Source organism: Phalangium opilio, unplaced genomic scaffold (genome assembly GCF_054372755.1).
Source record: "Phalangium opilio isolate 3A_F unplaced genomic scaffold, DU_Popi_V2 ptg000011l_1, whole genome shotgun sequence".
In the NCBI taxonomy this organism is placed as follows: Eukaryota; Metazoa; Arthropoda; class Arachnida; order Opiliones; family Phalangiidae; genus Phalangium; species Phalangium opilio.
This window is the reverse complement of record NW_028324147.1, coordinates 8,573,132-8,589,705: the sequence shown is the minus strand read 5'-3', so window position 1 is coordinate 8,589,705 and position 16,574 is coordinate 8,573,132. Positions and strand designations below refer to the sequence as shown.

The 16,574-nt window shown below is 36.0% G+C and overlaps 1 protein-coding gene across 2 annotated transcripts in view; it reads left to right on the top strand.

Moving 5' to 3' along the window:
• The first annotated feature begins 13,166 nt into the window (after nt 1–13,166).
• The window catches only part of LOC149710210 (zinc finger protein rotund-like), a 411,108-nt gene continuing 407,700 nt past the window's right edge, over nt 13,167–16,574 (top strand). Inside the window, exon 1 of one of the 2 annotated variants that reach the window (XM_089860326.1) lies at nt 13,167–13,296. The gene's annotated coding sequence lies outside the window, so the exon portion shown is untranslated. The remainder of the gene's footprint in view (nt 13,297–16,574) is intronic. The other variant, XM_089860333.1, reaches the window with a different exon arrangement.

The window sequence follows — 16,574 nt, the reverse complement described above, 5'->3', positions numbered from 1 at the left end:
TTTTGTTACGGAGATATGAGCTCCCAAACATTGGCCAATAAAACAAGAAAATATTCAACACATGTGGAGTAAGATAGCTCAGCCTACAATCTGAAGAACTCTATTGAATATTTATCTAGGATGGTACCAGGGGCTAAAGCTATGATCCAATGTTCTTGTTACATTAATCCGTTTTGGTAGAAGTGTTCGTACGCTGGTAAAGTAAAGCCAATTACTTCACATGTGATATTACTAATTCCTTGTTTTAGGGGCCAATCAATGTTTGGGAGCACATTTCTCCTCAACTAAATGTTGCAGACCCCAATTTCTATGACCCTTTCCACTCAGGTTGACCCAAAAAACACACTTTTTAATTTATGGCAGACTTATCATAAACACCCTCTATGTAGTAACATCGCAATCTTACAAGGCATTCGTTTCTCATAGAACCTTTTAACGTGATTAGGTTTTAACTAAGATGATGTTTCTGATTTTACATATCTTATGAAATCCTTGGAGATATGACGCCGTTGCAATTTCGCCATCTTATTCATGAAATTAACTTATAAATGCCAGAAGTGAATTTAGTGAAACTTTTCAAGTTTTATAAAGTAATTTTCTATCCAAAGCAGTACCTATTAAATGGATAGGATTTACTTAATTGTTAATTGTAAGGCAAACTACACAACCATTATATGTGGGCTGAAGCTTCTGGAAACGCTTAACAACAAGTGAGGAAGACTGTTTCGAAACTAACATGGTCAATCGCTTCACAACCGTTTATGAGAATATAGTTTAAAAATTTACCAGAAGTGATTACTTAGTAAAACGCGGCGAAACTGGTTAAAGGTAATTCGACGACTTCTATACACTTTTGGTCTAACTGATAACGATCTTATTGCTTTTTGATCCGATTTGATGATGAAATAGAGCAAACCGCGAGCGATCTCTGAGCAGTCCATTGGAATTCGCCATAGTTTAAACCCGACTTTACAATAGGATCTATAGTCGCTGTGTAACTTTTTGGGAAGTTTCAGCTGATTTCCTTCCATTCAGGCTCTCCACATTTTTTGTAGGAGATTATAGCTGAATATTATGTTCAGACTTGATTTACTCTAGATGAATAACAATCGTTGAAACGCCAAATATTATTCCTGGTTTAAAGAAGCCAATCAAAAAAGACGGTTTTTTAACGTCTTCACTTTTATGGAAATCGTATCTAACCGCTATGATATGAAAAAAAAAACTGTTTTTCATTTACATTTGGCGGGAGAGAGAAGCCATTCGGAGCAATCTAATTTTACCATCAATATTTTTTTCGTTCAACAAAAAAGCGCTTAATGATTGTATAGTCCAACAAATTTCTATTGACGGGTTCTTATTTGATTTACGATTTGAAAAATACTTTCTTTAATCAATTTAAAAGATGATGGTTAAAAAATTGTTTAAAAAAAATTATGATTTCATTAAGATTTTTTATAGGTACTAGGTACCCAAAATTTTTCTTAGTTATAAAAACACGGCTCGTTCCACGAGTGTTTTTCAATGTGGTAACATGATTATAACACTTGTTTGATAAGTTTATCCTATACTTAGTTTAATGAATCGATAAAACGTCTACACATACAGTGGCCTCTAAACAGGCATGGACGTAAATACTAAAATTTACCCATAGTACCCAGGTTTTTGTTTCGGAATAGCCTTTGAGTGCCACCTGGTTATAACAACAACAACAAATATTTACACTTGACTAAGGTAGTAAATTATTTCCACTGAGAGGTGGCTGCACCAAGAAGAGATATACCTATAAGAAGCTTTAAATTCGGCTCCGGTGCTCGCGCGATATTCGACAAATTCCACCTTATGGGTGGAGGAGGGTGGAAACGGAGGCGGGACTTAATATTTTATCTTATTCTATGTTTTCCATCATCTATCTCTTTTACCTTTCGTTAAGCCTTGGTTTGGTTTTTGGAACTCGCGAAATCATAAGTATAGTGCACTTGATTCGATTTAGAAGTAATTATAGAACGGTTTTCACGTACGGATACATATTCCAAATCCAGCAAGTTGGGTTCAAAACCTTTAACTAACTTCTTAATGGCAATTAAAAGCAGCCATCTTACCGTTTCAGCACTGCAAGCAGCCTTTATTTTCTGTTTACTTTGCTCGAGGTTTTTCTCTAGTCGGAATACGTCATTCGCGTCTGTATGACTTATCCCCATGGGATCCAATGGGAAAGCGCAGAGCAATGATGGACATGAAAGGGGTGGGGCTTATTTGTCCACTGACACCGGCGTAAGAGTAGAAGCCTGAAATCTGTCGATTTTATGCCTTCTTATAGGTATATCTGTTCTTGGCTGCATTCAAGGAAAAGCTTCCTGGTATTTTTTAACAGCCACAAAAAGGTACCAACTATACCACTCCAAGGTCTGTCTGTCTTACAAAACGCCTGTCCTGAAATCTGCTAAAGCGCCCACTATAGTTTAAATGCCTAGAAATAAAAATAAAAATAAAAATTTAAATCGCAACTTTTGTAAATTGCAAAGCTTCTTCACATCGACGTTGATACAAATGTAGCCATATCACCAAAACTATGAAATTGAAAATAGGCTTCCATGTTTTTTATTCCAATTATGAAAAACAATTAGGCGATTTAGGGATTTAATTACGTATGAAAATTATTCTCAAATACATATTTTCACGATCGACCAGTTTTTTTCTCATGGAATCATCTTGAAGTAAGGGTTATTACAAATTTTTTTTCTGAACGTTGAATAATCAGGCTAGGGGGGATAACCTTTATTTTTTTCCCTCATGTGCATATTGGAGTGCAAGGGGGGTGGTGTGGAGAGGGGGTAAAGTAAGGGGGACATAGTGAGTGAAAGAAGCTAATTAAAGTGACGTTGTTTTCATTCTAGGAGGAGGGGGAGTGCCCCCCTCTCCGTTTGGGGGACAGGGAAGGCCTAGTTCTGGGCGCCCTATAAGAAAAACAATTTTTATTAAGAAGGGGATTGAAGGGGGGCGGGAGAAAGAAAGTGAAAGGGGTTTGGATAAGCGTACTATGGATGAAAAAAGTCTCTCTCTCTTAGGGAGTGGGGGTATAGCCCCCCATTAAAAACAAGCGCAGCTGCTCCGCAAATGTTAATTAAGACAAGCGCAAATACACTTTTCTTTGCCCGTCGTCGCTTTTTTAATATCGGCAGCTTATCCCCTTTCCCCCCCTCCTTGACAAGGAGTACCTTCACTCCCCTCCCCTCCTCTTTGAATTATTGCAAGCTCAGTTTGCATCGTGTACGGAGCTACGATATACGTCAGAGCATAAGTTCATAAGACATGTTTCATAAGTTTGTCACTGATTACTTTGAGCTTGTCATGATTTGATTAAAATAGGTGAAACGTCATAGATTCACCTTCGTAAAGCGACGCCTGGTGAGGTGCTGTCAAAGGCTTAGTACAGACGAAATATGAAGATGGAAGTCCTGCAAAATTAACCGAGTGTAGCCATCAATTCTCGCTTCCGTCGTTCTGGAACTAGCACGAGCTGTAAGTCTCTAGAATTACGAAGTATAGAAAGCGTCATACTTATGGAACATGTCTTATAAACTTATGGTCAGAGCATAAATAAAGTTATCGTTATAAGTCTCAATTTTTTTGTCTCCAAACTAGTAGTGCTGTAACGCAGAGAGCGAGTGTTTCTATACTGAAAGGCAATTGCAGGGTTCAACTCCGTGTCATGGCAATGGAATGTTTATCAATATTAGAAGTTCCCCAGCAACTAGCGAACCAGCTATGCTTTAAATATTATATGGATGTCATAGTGCCATAGTGCATAAAATCAAAATTACTAAGCGTCATAATATTGAAATGCAAGGAATAATTAAGATTATTGTGGGAACTAGTCTTCTCTGGAAGGTGGGGTTAAAATATGCATAAATGCAAAGATTCATGTAACGAGCTTGCTTACAGCAATTTAGTGGCGTCACGTTTGTTGTTTTTAGGTTGTTTAACTTTAACAGTGCATTGAAACGGAAAAATAATGCGACGCCATTAAAAATCAGTTCAGTCTATTAGTTTAAATCAGAAGCTTATAACTACCACTGAAGTTCACATCAGAAGCCTCTCCCAACTCGGCGTTGTGGATGAATTTTGCTATCGCTGCGACCGCAGCGCGCTTATGTGGAATTTTCGATTCTTGTCTGCCGAAAGAAAAAATGTTCCACTAGCTTAAAGGGGCATCGTCATTTTTGTCAGATCAAGGGGAAAAGTGGGAAACATCTTTCTGGTACAAAATAGAGATAGAAAGAGGTTATTGAATGTTTTCTAAATTAGAATTTTGATGGAATATAGTTGTGGTGACGTCAATACTCTTTAAAAGTAATATTTCCCTCTCTAACCTTATAACCTCTAGACTTTAGAAGGGGAAATAAATTAAAACCCCGTTTGTTATAAAAAAAGGGAGCTCATGGAAAATTTCCATGGCCAACGCCGATCACAGTAATAGTAACTCCCATATTATAAACTCCTGATGAAGTTTAGGCAGGTCTTCGAAACTTTAATTACATTAGAAACACAGTGGTGTTGATCAATTGCACGAGTACACAAGTTGGGAAATCAAAATAAACATCTCCGAGTCGACACGCAATTAAGAGGTTTTTCGTAAATAATTAAATAAATGTAACTGATATTATTTTTCTAAATCGTTTTAAGAAACTTTATTCCTAAAATCATTTTAAACGTAGCTATTGTTGACGTTTGAATTCAAGCGTATGCCTCTCTTACAATTATTGTAAATTTAGGGTATTATAAGGCGATTGATTCACAGTAAATGATAAGAAAACCCGCACACACACAGACATGTCGAGTGTAATACCTCTCCATGACGTCATCGTCACTCGGAGAGGTAAAAATTTGGATAATTTCACTCGGGTCAAAAAAAAAATTAACCTTAATCTAGGTTAACGTTGAATGATTGAATCTATCATTTTTCATAGACAAAATGGTTGGACGTTCATGCTAGGAGCTGCATTTTTATCTACATTTGTACGTGTAATTACACAAATGTGTCCGGTCTGTCACTCTGTATCCTCATAAGAAAAGAAAAGTGTTGTTCTGTGAGCCAGTCGTAACTCGGGTGTATTTCTATTGGTATTATTTTCACCATGTAATCTTTTTCTTTGTCTATGATAGGATGTCCAGACTAAGCCCGTGACGTATTTTAATGCTCTGAGAATTAAACATTAGTTTCGACGTGGTAACGCATTTCTTTTTATATTCAATCCGAAATTTCATCAAACTCTCTATAAGGTTTAATATTACGAAGCAAATTGTTCCTTGCTAAAACACACGTAGATATCAATATTACGTAATCAGAATTTTACGCTTGTTTGCAGTTATTCAATCTCTTTAAAAGTATTTAAATGCTAAGACGAAGGGATCAATGTTTGGCTAACCTTTTTAATATTATTATTAATAAGAGCATGATCTATAGCGGTCTTAAGTTCTTTACAATTTTCTTATTTTTTCATTTATATTAATTAAATTTATCTTATTGATAGGATTATAACACTAACAAGTTGGGAAACCAAAATAAACCTCTCCGATTCGAGATGAAATTAAGAGGTTTTTCTTAAATAATTAAATATAATGATATTAATTAGCTGTAGCTCGATATCAGGGCTCCGCACATGCTCAAACGGCGCATCAGAGAGGGGAAAAATCGGTGAAGTTTGCGTACGGCCAGGATTCTTAATCAATCACGTAACGTCTGGCATGCCTCTATTGTACCATAACCTAAGCCTAATCGAACCGAACAAAACCTAACCTAACCCTAACCGAACCGAACAAAACCTAACCTAACCCTAACCGAACCGAACAAAACCTAACCTAAACTGAACCAACCCTAACCGAACCGAACCTAATCAACAAGAAAATAAAGATGTTCTATTTCCAAACTATGTGGAAATGGGTTACATGGTAAAAAATGGTGAACTAAAATTTCGATGTAAAAACTGCAATGGGTGCGGAATTGGGCTATGTTTCTCGAAAATTGTGCGGAAATGGGCATCCTCGGCTGTGCCTTTATATTTACCTCCCCTCTTTGACTCTCCGTCTTACACGTAGCTTCAACTACACTTCTTTATACCCTCTTTGCTTGTAGCCTGGTTCTTGTAGGTAATCTGCGACAAAGTAATTTCGCAAAGATTACTTCGTCTTTTCTGCTTATTTTTTCATTTTTCAACATGAATATTATAGTTCAGGATGTTATAGAATTGTAATGGCACTCAAGATTTCAAAGTTCAAATTTGGAGCTGTAGACCATTCCGTTAATGTCATAGGAGAAGAAAACACCACAGGGGCGCGGCCGCCATCAGAGGATATTCCCAAGAAACACCGCAAGAGACTTGTCTTCCACGTATAGTGAACCCGGGCTCCGTCTGGTGTTGCCTCTTCGCATTAGGTAAATAAGCTCTAATGGCGGCCCTACCCCTGTGTGTTGGTTTCTCCGCAAGTATTTACTGGAACGGTCTGTACTCGATTTTACCGACCCCGAGCGAGCACCGCTCTCTTTTGACTCTTTAAGCGTTTTTAGACTAAAGAGACTCTTTTAGCATCAGCACCAGAACGTAGTCAAGAACGCCTTACTTAAAGGTAACATGTCACTCAAAAATATTGTACATTCTGCAGCAAATACTCGGTTTGAAGTTTCAGGAAGCCCAGCCAAAATTTCAAATTCCCTATAGGAAAAATGGGATTTTTTCTGGAATTATAGGATTTTATAGGAGAAAAAAATAGTTTTTATAGGAAAATATAGGACTAAAATGTTTATATATAATTAGGGGTAGATTTAATTTTAGAAGTAGGAATGGAGAACGTTTAGTATTTCCTTCAGTCCGACTCTTAGCCCAGTATAAAGCCCCTCCCTCCAACACGTGACGAAAAGTTTAAATTATCTTATTGGCTCACTTAAAGTACGTTTTGATGACGTTGCAGACAGGGACGGCGAAAAATACGTAATTCCTTTTTACATCTGTCGCTATGACCCGTCTCATCTTTCATACCCCTCCGTCCCGGGGAAGGGGATCCGGGACTTTGACGCGCTCCCAGATTACTCTGTTCTCCATTCCTACTTCTCAAATTAAATCTATCCCTGAAATAATACTATTTTGGCTTAAACTATGTAGAACAATTTCAAAAAAAAGAAAAAAGTAACAAATTGGATTTTACTTTGAAAAAGAGGAACTTAATTAAAATATAATATAAAAAATGCTGAGCGAACTACACAATTTTGGTGTCTAGTTCAATGTGTTCTCGATAAAAGAGCAAAATTTTGATAAATTTGATTCTAAAATATACGAAAACTTTGACTTAAGACAAAAATATAGGATTTTATTGGACTTTTCGTGAAACTATAGGATAACATAGGAGAGCTTCAAAAATATACGATGTTATAGGAATTATAGGACCGCTGGGCTCTGCAATTTTAACCGAAACCTCTCGTCGGGTTCAGAGAACCTTTATGAGTTTACGCATTGATTGAAAACAGAGTAATCGAAAAGGTTTTATTTATTCTGATAGTGTTGCATTTTTGTCTCATATGATCAAAAGACATTCAACACGAGTTAAGTGACGAATTTGATCGAATTAGAAGTGTTCTATTTGACATATTTTGGATGGAGATAAAGTTTATGTAACTTCCGAGAACATTTAGATTATTGATAGTCAAATCCGCAATAGGTAAGATTTATTTAACAGTTAATTTTAATTTCAATTTTAAGTCCGCAACATTTCGATCTGCGTTTATTCACCTAAATATCGATCAAATCGAAACAAATAAACGCAACAATAAAATATTTATCGTTTCCTAATTGTTAGTCATAAGAGCTTCCTTAGGGGATAAAGGGTAGATTTTTCAGTGGATGTAGCCTTTTTGTTCCAGGTCTCCTCGTTAGAGGGCGCTATCAACTGCGTAGAGTTCCAAGGAAAATCTAATGCAATCCTAAACGACCTGAAAAACCAGAATAACTCAAAGTTACGAAATTTTCAAATTTTGCCAGAGTGTAAGATAAGAAATAATTTTCGTTTTGAGAATTGCGTTATACATTCATTGAAATTTCACTTAACGAAGTATTTAGTATTTTGAATAAATAATGCAATTTCCATTACTTCTAAATACATTTAGAAAAGTTTGTGAATGCCTTAAAATCTTACTTGAATTTTTGAAACTTCACTGTCAACTGTTTCGAAGTAACTTAACCCTTTGTTAAATTGATACCAGGAAATGTTGAGAGAAAATTCAAGAACGTCATTGGAAACTCTTGACACTATCCCTTTAAGTCTGGACAGCGGCTTTTGCAAAGTTAGAGCCCACTTTTGGACCCTTTTTTATAAGACAGTTAGAAAAAAACCATCTTGAAGATCCCGTTTCCATAGTAACGGAGTATCTGGGCCCGTCGCGCTTTTTTTACATGAGTGAGAGAGGAGAGGAGACTCTTATATCGCTTCCCTCATTTGAGCTTTTGACGCCCCTCTATCCCTCTTCCTTTTTAAGCCTAAGTTTTATTTTACCCCCCTTCTCCCCCTCTTTTTGACGCTCACCGCCCACGCTGTCGAAACGTGGCGGAGCACAGTCCCTCCCAGCTACTCGTAACCCCAACGCTTGCCAAGAGCTTCCTACAAGCTCAATATAACCCTCGATAGCGCAGCCGAAAAGGGTTAACCCAACTCCGGCTGACAAAACGCAAAAAGGCGCCAATTTTTAAAAGTCGCTACACGTTTTTCCCCTGGATAATTGACAATAAATAAATCAATTGACCTTAATTTTCACTCCAGTTATGATCGTACGATTTTTGAACAGATATTTCAAACTTGGAACTGATTTATATGGAGAGTTAAAAAAATAGAAGAAAAGCGGGAAAAATAACAACGTGGTTTTGTTTTTGGCGCGAAAGTACGGACGCCTATTTCGAGAGCTCCTGGGTAGAGACGTCTCTCAGTGATAAACTCAAACCTCGTGCGTGCGTTTCATCGACTTTATGTGAGTGAAAGCGTGCGACTGCGAAGCACGTGGTTGTTTTTCCGAATAAATACAATTTTAATAAACGGTTTTTTGCGGGAAACGGATACTGGCTGGGGAATATTCAGTATTTGGCGCGCGCGGGAAAAAATCACTCGTATACTGGTTGCCATCAACTCTGAAACTCGGCATCGGCGCGTGGCGCGCTTTTGAAAAGTTTTCGCGGGCGCCCGTCGCGTGTTCTGTTCCATGCGGCGTTTAGGTTTCCCGCCAAACTGTCCGCATCCTTTATATCGCGCGCTTGCTAATCCGAATAACTGTAATTCAATCGGGAGCCCCAGGAGGCGACCTCCGCCTTTCTACGAGCTCGACCAATTAGTGACCGCTGGTCAAGAATACTCCGGACAGTCTGAGCAGCGCCAAACGGTGGTGGAAGAGAGAAATCAACTACATCATCATCATCCTGCCTCCGAAAGCATGTTTGATAGCGGTTTTCAGGTTAGATTGCCTATACCGTCAAACCGGTCCGCAATATTATATTCCTTTGGGGTTGTTTTTTCTATCGTTTCTTGGTTTCCGGGCGCTGTCAAATTTGACAGTTCCGGTTTTTTAAGAATTATCCTCGCACAACCTTGGTTTTTTTTATGGTACTTCGGGATCTCTTCATTTGTTTAACATTGTTATACTAGGAATTCGAGCAATGACTGCCTTTCAAGAAGCTTTCTTTTGAAGGTTTACAATACGTTTTTTGTTTTTATGTTTACAATGATTTGCGTAGTCCTTATCCATGTATTGCAGATGCAGACAAATTATCCGTAAGATATAAGATTACCTTCTCCATATGAAAAGCAAATATTTTCTCCATTTCCGTTTTGTTGCGCATTCACATCATAATTTTGTACCTCACAAGTGTGACATTTTCCATTCTAGCTATGCTACGCGAGAATTGACTACACGCGGTTTTTGTAGTCCATGTCCCTTATTTAGTCGGTACTATAGGCAGGCGTCCACTTTACAATAATGTTTGACGTTTATACGTCACTACATGACTAGTTCTGAGAAGGGCCGGAAATAAGCACAGGATACTGGACATTGTCCATTAAAATTTTAAAATGTCCCATAATAATTAGGTTTTGACAGCTTGACTATGAAGATGCGACACTATTTTCGCATACTCTAGTGAACAATGTCCTACAAATTTTCAAGTCAAACGAAGGGGGGGGGGTCACTGGACACATGTCTTTTGACAAATTTTTCTTATTTCCGGCCCAGGCTCTGAGTAACCTTTCATTACGGAAAATATAGTATAAACTTAAAAGATCACATCCAAACTTTAAATAATTCACATGCGAGAACATTTTTCTACCTTCGTTACACGCGTATAATAGGGGGATTTTTTTAAGATGCACCAGGTGGATCAGGGCCCTTTGACCCCGAATTGAGGGCCCAAAATATTTCTCATTTGGAAACTTATGTTCTTTCATTAACAAGAATATTGAATAGCAACTTTATTGCTTTATTAAATAAAATAAGGTATGCAAATTTGTCTTCGAAACTTTAAACACGCATTAAGATCATCAATTGTTGCTCGAATATGATCCTTAAGTTTTTAAATTCTGAGTAGTATCTTATTATTTCAATAAGCAAATTTTAATTATAATTACAATTTACTCCATAGAAAATAACATTACACTTGACATATTTTAATTTTTCCGCCAAGATTAAAATTTGAAACGGGTGTATTAAATAAAATTTAAAAAATAATATTCGCACGATAATTGATTTATTTTAATTATTGATGATTTCATTAAAAACAATTTGTTGATTTTGGTATTGAAACTCAAGTGAAGACTGTGTTCAACAATTACTAATGGTTTACGTTGAAATCAATGAAGTTGAATTTTTTGTTTACCGTAACTGAAAACTTCACCATTTAACACAAACATTTGAACTAGTTGACTTAACTTTGGAAGTGCAATTTTTTAAAGGGTTAAGCAATCGAAGAGTATTAGCAACAACGGAGGCTCCGTAAATTACCGGTAATTCACCAAATACCGGCGTGAATTAGCGATTTATATCATACCGTAATTTTAAAATGGTAATTTACAATTAAATTACAATTGTAAATTACCAAAGAGTCAAAACCTTTTTGATTGAACAAGAGTGACAAGACTGACTACCTGAGACTAAAAATTGCACATTTTTCTTCGGAGTCCAGTTTTTCCCCAATTTCTCATAACTTCGCCTACCTAAACTGGGCATAAAGTGCTCACAGTTCAACATGCACGGTTTAATAGACAATAGACACGTGAAAAAAATGAATTACCCGCAGAACGGTAATTTTATTTTTCCAAAAATTTGAATCCTTAAATTACCGTTTTTCAAAATTACGGTAACTTCACATTTCTAGTCGGCATTAGGTTTCATGATTCGAGAATGTTAATATAAAACATAATTTGAAAGTATCAATAGAGTAATATTTGCTGAGGGGGGTGAGACGTTATTGGTTTTTCAGCCAATGAAATTAACAAGCCAACAGATGGCGGCACCTTCTGGTGGCTATAGAGCTCATGTTAAATTCTGCCGCCAAAATGGCGAATGGGCGGAGTTTAATGTCACCCTCCCAGTAACCGATATAACTCTATATTTGAATTTTAGAGAAATGAGTCGGTAATTTACCGTTCGTTAATTAACGATTTATAGCATGCTATAATTTACCGGAAAAATCACCAGTGAGTTTTGAAAATGAATTTAATATTTTTGGTGCAGTAAAACCTTTACCAGGTCCCTAAAGTCCCTAAAATTGCTATTTGGTCCTTAAATCACTTTATTTTCTCAAAACCCCTGATAAAAGTTTTTATATAATAGTCAGTCAAGAAGAAATATGTAGAATAACCGATTTCGTAAAGAACTAAAGAAAACTCGTTTGTCTAAAGAAGTCCGAAATTACTTGCTATTCTGTTGAAAAACGAAAAAAAGAGAGATATGTTAGTAACTTGAAGTGATATTTAAAAATCAAACATGCACCCTGTTTTAAAATCATAAATTTTTAAATAATTTTTTAAAGTTTATGCAAATAGCAGGGTTCCCACCAGGTCCCTGAAGTCCTTGTTTTCCTGCAAGGTCCTTTATTTTTTCAAAAACCTCAGGCAAAAAAACCATTTATTTAATACTAATAGTTAGTCAAAGGGAGATATCTAGAATAACTGTTTCCCTAAAGAAGTAACGAAAACTCCTCAGTATAAATAAAAAATATATGTTAAAAAAGTCCGAAATAACTTCATAATTAATTTAATTTCATTAAATATGTCATTTTGTTTTTTGATTATTTCTTTAAATTGGTACCTATTTTACCACATTTTTATGGTGATACCTCTTCCCTCATATTTATTTTTAAGATTGTCATGAGAGCCCTGCATTATTTTTTTACCAAATTACCATAATTTTTCATCCCCATATCGAAGTCAGAACTTGATATTTTAATAAATAAGTTTTAATATTATCTAAGCTAATATTATCTTATTTGAAAATTTGCCGTTTAAAAGATTTTAAAATTATCTATTTATTTTGATAAAATTTCAAAATCTCAAATCAGGTACAAGCACGGAGGAGCATCGTAATTTGACCAATTCATGCCCGGAACGAAATCTCTCGTCCCTTAGTTACGTCATGTAAAAATATGTCCATTTATACATCATTCCTTCGCTCTACAAAATCGTTTCGGATTAATAATAATAAGTTTTCCCGTCCGTTTTTTTCCCACCCACCCCCGTTAATATATTCCACCCGACGGCCTTGTCCTCTGGCGGGGAGGGAAAAAAAGTGGCGGGAAAAAAAAAGCGCACCCCAGCTCGTACCGCCATCTGCGGCACGCGATCGTATTATAATTCCATACAACGTTACCCTAGAATAGAGGAGAGAGTCACGAGGGTATCTCTAATTCTTATAACACTGTCAAGTTGGGTTAGATGAAACGCGTATAGGTAGGGCGCGCGCTTTGGCTCGCGATCTTTCCGGTATACGTAACGTCCACGAAGAATAGGCGAATAGAGTGAAAGCCATTTATGGGGGTGGAGGGCTTCACGGTTACTCTCATTCCCCTAACTTATCTCTATTCCAGTTTACGGGATGGAGTGATAAGGTTCGAAGCGAGGCCGTTCGCGTCCCCCACAGTTTTTTTTCCCTCTACGGGTCCCGTGTAAAAACATTCAAGATGGCGAGGCGAGTCAGTTCGCGGTTGTTTCTTCTCTATAAATAGGAAGAATTTCTCTTTAATATCGGCGCCGTATTTCGCCCTAATAAAGGTAAGCCAAGATTAATTGAATCTTTAAATATTAAGTGACGTACTTAAGGAGTAAATAGAACTGATCATTCGGGGCTGTCATTAAAAGGGACGACAACGTGCTCCCTAGAAAGTTGGCGAGTCTGATCATAGGCTTTGCTAAAAAAATGGGAGCGCGCTTCTCTCCAGTCTCCAAAAAAATTCAAATGGCAGGCAGCCGCGTGAGTCGAGGAATCCTATCGGGCGCGCCTTTTTTCGCAACCTATAACGACGTTACCGCGTTAAATTATACTTAACATTGTAGGTATGCCTAGTTTTCAGTCATGAAATATCTAAAAATATTCATAAAACCAACACCGCCATCCCTTTAACACAGCACGTGCTGTTGTATGATTTGTTTTAATACTTTTCCCGCCTTAATATTCGAGCGCGTGCGTTTTGGCGCCTTTTTTATCGCGCGTAATCCATGCCACGAGGAGTCGACTCCTATAAATAATTTTTTCATAAATGAGTTTTCGCTCTGTTGAACACCGGGCTGTTTTGTCAAAAAAATGTAATTTTTTTTAATACTCAAGTTAACAAACCGAATCTATTATTGCAGTCATTTATATATTTGTTACAAGGGAGAATGAGAGAGGGACCCCTTTATTATGTTAATTTCTTTTTAATAGTCTAGGAAGTTTAAATCGTAAAGTCACTCGAGTTTGACCGATACAAAATTGTAATTTTTTTTAGACGCGAGTAAGTTTCTATGACGGCTTATTAAGCTTATTAGTTAAATTAATTTCGCTAAACGACTTTGAATGTTTTTTTATTCGACATTTATTAAACTCATTTGTTTAAACTAGAATATAATATGATAATTAGGGGTTATTTTGAAAAACCATTACAAGTTAGAACGTAGTAGTTAAAAAGTTTAATTTATTAATTGAACAATTTATTTTTAACAATGAGATAATCGTCACTAAGTGTCTGAGCACTGCAATGTTAATAATAAGTTATGGATTCTTGCCAACTTTGAAAAAAAGTTATATATTCGTCTGGTAGCGATAGCGTTGTTGTTTCCTTTTCTCTTTTGCAAGTTGAGTTGATTCCGGTGTTTAAGCTGGTTGTAGTTAAGTAATCCTGACTTAATCCATTAGAGATAATAAAGGAGCGTAAGTCAGGCGCTCGGTGTCAACTTAAAAATTGGGTATTTACATCGGCTTAAAGATAAAAACGCGTATTTAGTTCTTAGTGAACGATATAATTCGTGCACTAGGTTAAGGTCTAGGACGACTAAAATACTTAAGATTAAGAAGAAATGATTGCCGTAAACAAATACTTATAATTTTGATAACGGTTTGTATAAATAGATATAAAAGCGAGAGGTTGATCACTAACATATTAATTACATACAAACATGGTAGTGGGAAGGGGGAGTTTGTAATTTTCAGTCAAATTCAGGGAAAACTCGGGAATTTATAATTTTTACTGAATCTCAGGGGAAATTGATCATTTTTACTGAATTTCAGGGAAAACTCAGGGAAATTTGTAATTTTTTTGGCAAAATTCAGGGAAAACTCGGGGAAATTTATCATTTTTCGTTTAATTCAGGGAAAACTCGGGGAAATTTATAATTTTTCGTAAAATTCAGGGAATTTTGTAATTTTTTTTGGGAAAATTCGGGGAAATTTATAATTTTTCGTTTAATTCAGGGAAAACTCGGGGAAATTTATCATTGTTAGTATAATTCAGGGAAAACTCGGGGAAATTTATCATTGTTAGTATAATTCAGGGAAAACTCGGGGAAATTTATCATTGTTAGTATAATTCAGGGAAAACTCGGGGAAATTTATCATTGTTAGTATAATTCAGGGAAAACTCGGGGAAATTTATCATTGTTAGTATAATTCAGGGAAAACTCGGGGAAATTTATCATTGTTAGTATAATTCAGGGAAAACTCGGGGAAATTTATAATTTTTAGTAAAATTCAAGGAAAACTCGTGAAAATTTATCATTGTTAGTATAATTCAGGGACAACTCGGCAATATTTATAATTTTTCGTAGAATTCAGGGAAAACTCGAGGATATTTATAATTTTTCGTAAAATTCAGGGAAATTTATATTTTTTAGTAAAATATTGAAAATTTTGTGAGGGTTGATTAAGTTTGTCCTGAATTTGTTAGTCCCGACTAAAAAATAACCAGTCCCTTGGTTATTACTCCCAAAAAACGTGAGTGACCGTTAAACGTAGGTTTTTTTTTAATAGTTTAAGAATTTTGCTCGGCTTTCCAATTGCGGGCTATTTGTAATAATTTTAGCACTGTCAAGGGTAACACTTAAGGATTAGTGCAGTAAAAGGTACGGCGAGTACAACGATAACGCTGAGCGACTGGCGCCTCTATTGCTACTTAGTTATTTATTTTTGATGTCAATGTCTAAATCTAATTTTCTTGGGGACATTTGTGGAAAATTTAAAAAGAATAATAGCTTTAGGTTAACCGTTCAATCATGAATTGATAGCAAATCAAAATGATAATTTATTACTAAGCACTGATTAGCCCCTCGGTTTTTTTTATAACCAGCGATGTGACTTTATTGGTGTTTGTTACGTCATTAAGGCACACGCTTTTCATTACTTAATCTTTTGATCCTTTAAAATAGCTTATAATACATTAATAAATAAAAACACCACTCTCTACATAAAGGATTAAAAATTTAAATACGTTTTTTCTTTTTGGAGGAAATATTTGTGATATCGAATGTTATCGGATTACCGAGTGTCCCACACCTTCTCTATTTTATCTGTGAAACTGCGAAAAATTAATATTAAGTGTTATTAAAAAAAAGTTTCGCAAATATTCCATATTTAGGGGATATTTGAAGCGTAGAAAAAAATATAAAAATTTAATTCAAGGTTGAGTAACTTTAGTTAAATTATGGTTATTTTAAGCGTTAATAGCTTTACGCTGTTTTAGGCGGAAACTGAAGCGTAATTAATTAGCCCGCGTATAATTTACCGTTGAATTTCGACTACCGTAAGATTTACATACATAGTTTTAAATATTAAAGAAAACAAATATCAAAGCTAAGCCTAAAAAGTTAGTTTCGTTAATCAAGAGTATTTTGAAAACTAAAAATGAAATAGGCTGCATGACATCATGACTGTGTCGTATTCTGATGTAAAAGATCCCTAGATCACCGCTGGCGATTGTTAAAAAAAGCAGATCGTGCCGCGTGCGACCTCAGGGTGACGTCATAACTGCGTAGCTTCCTTTAAGATGTCTAAGAAATGTTTTTAAAATGGTTATTAAGGG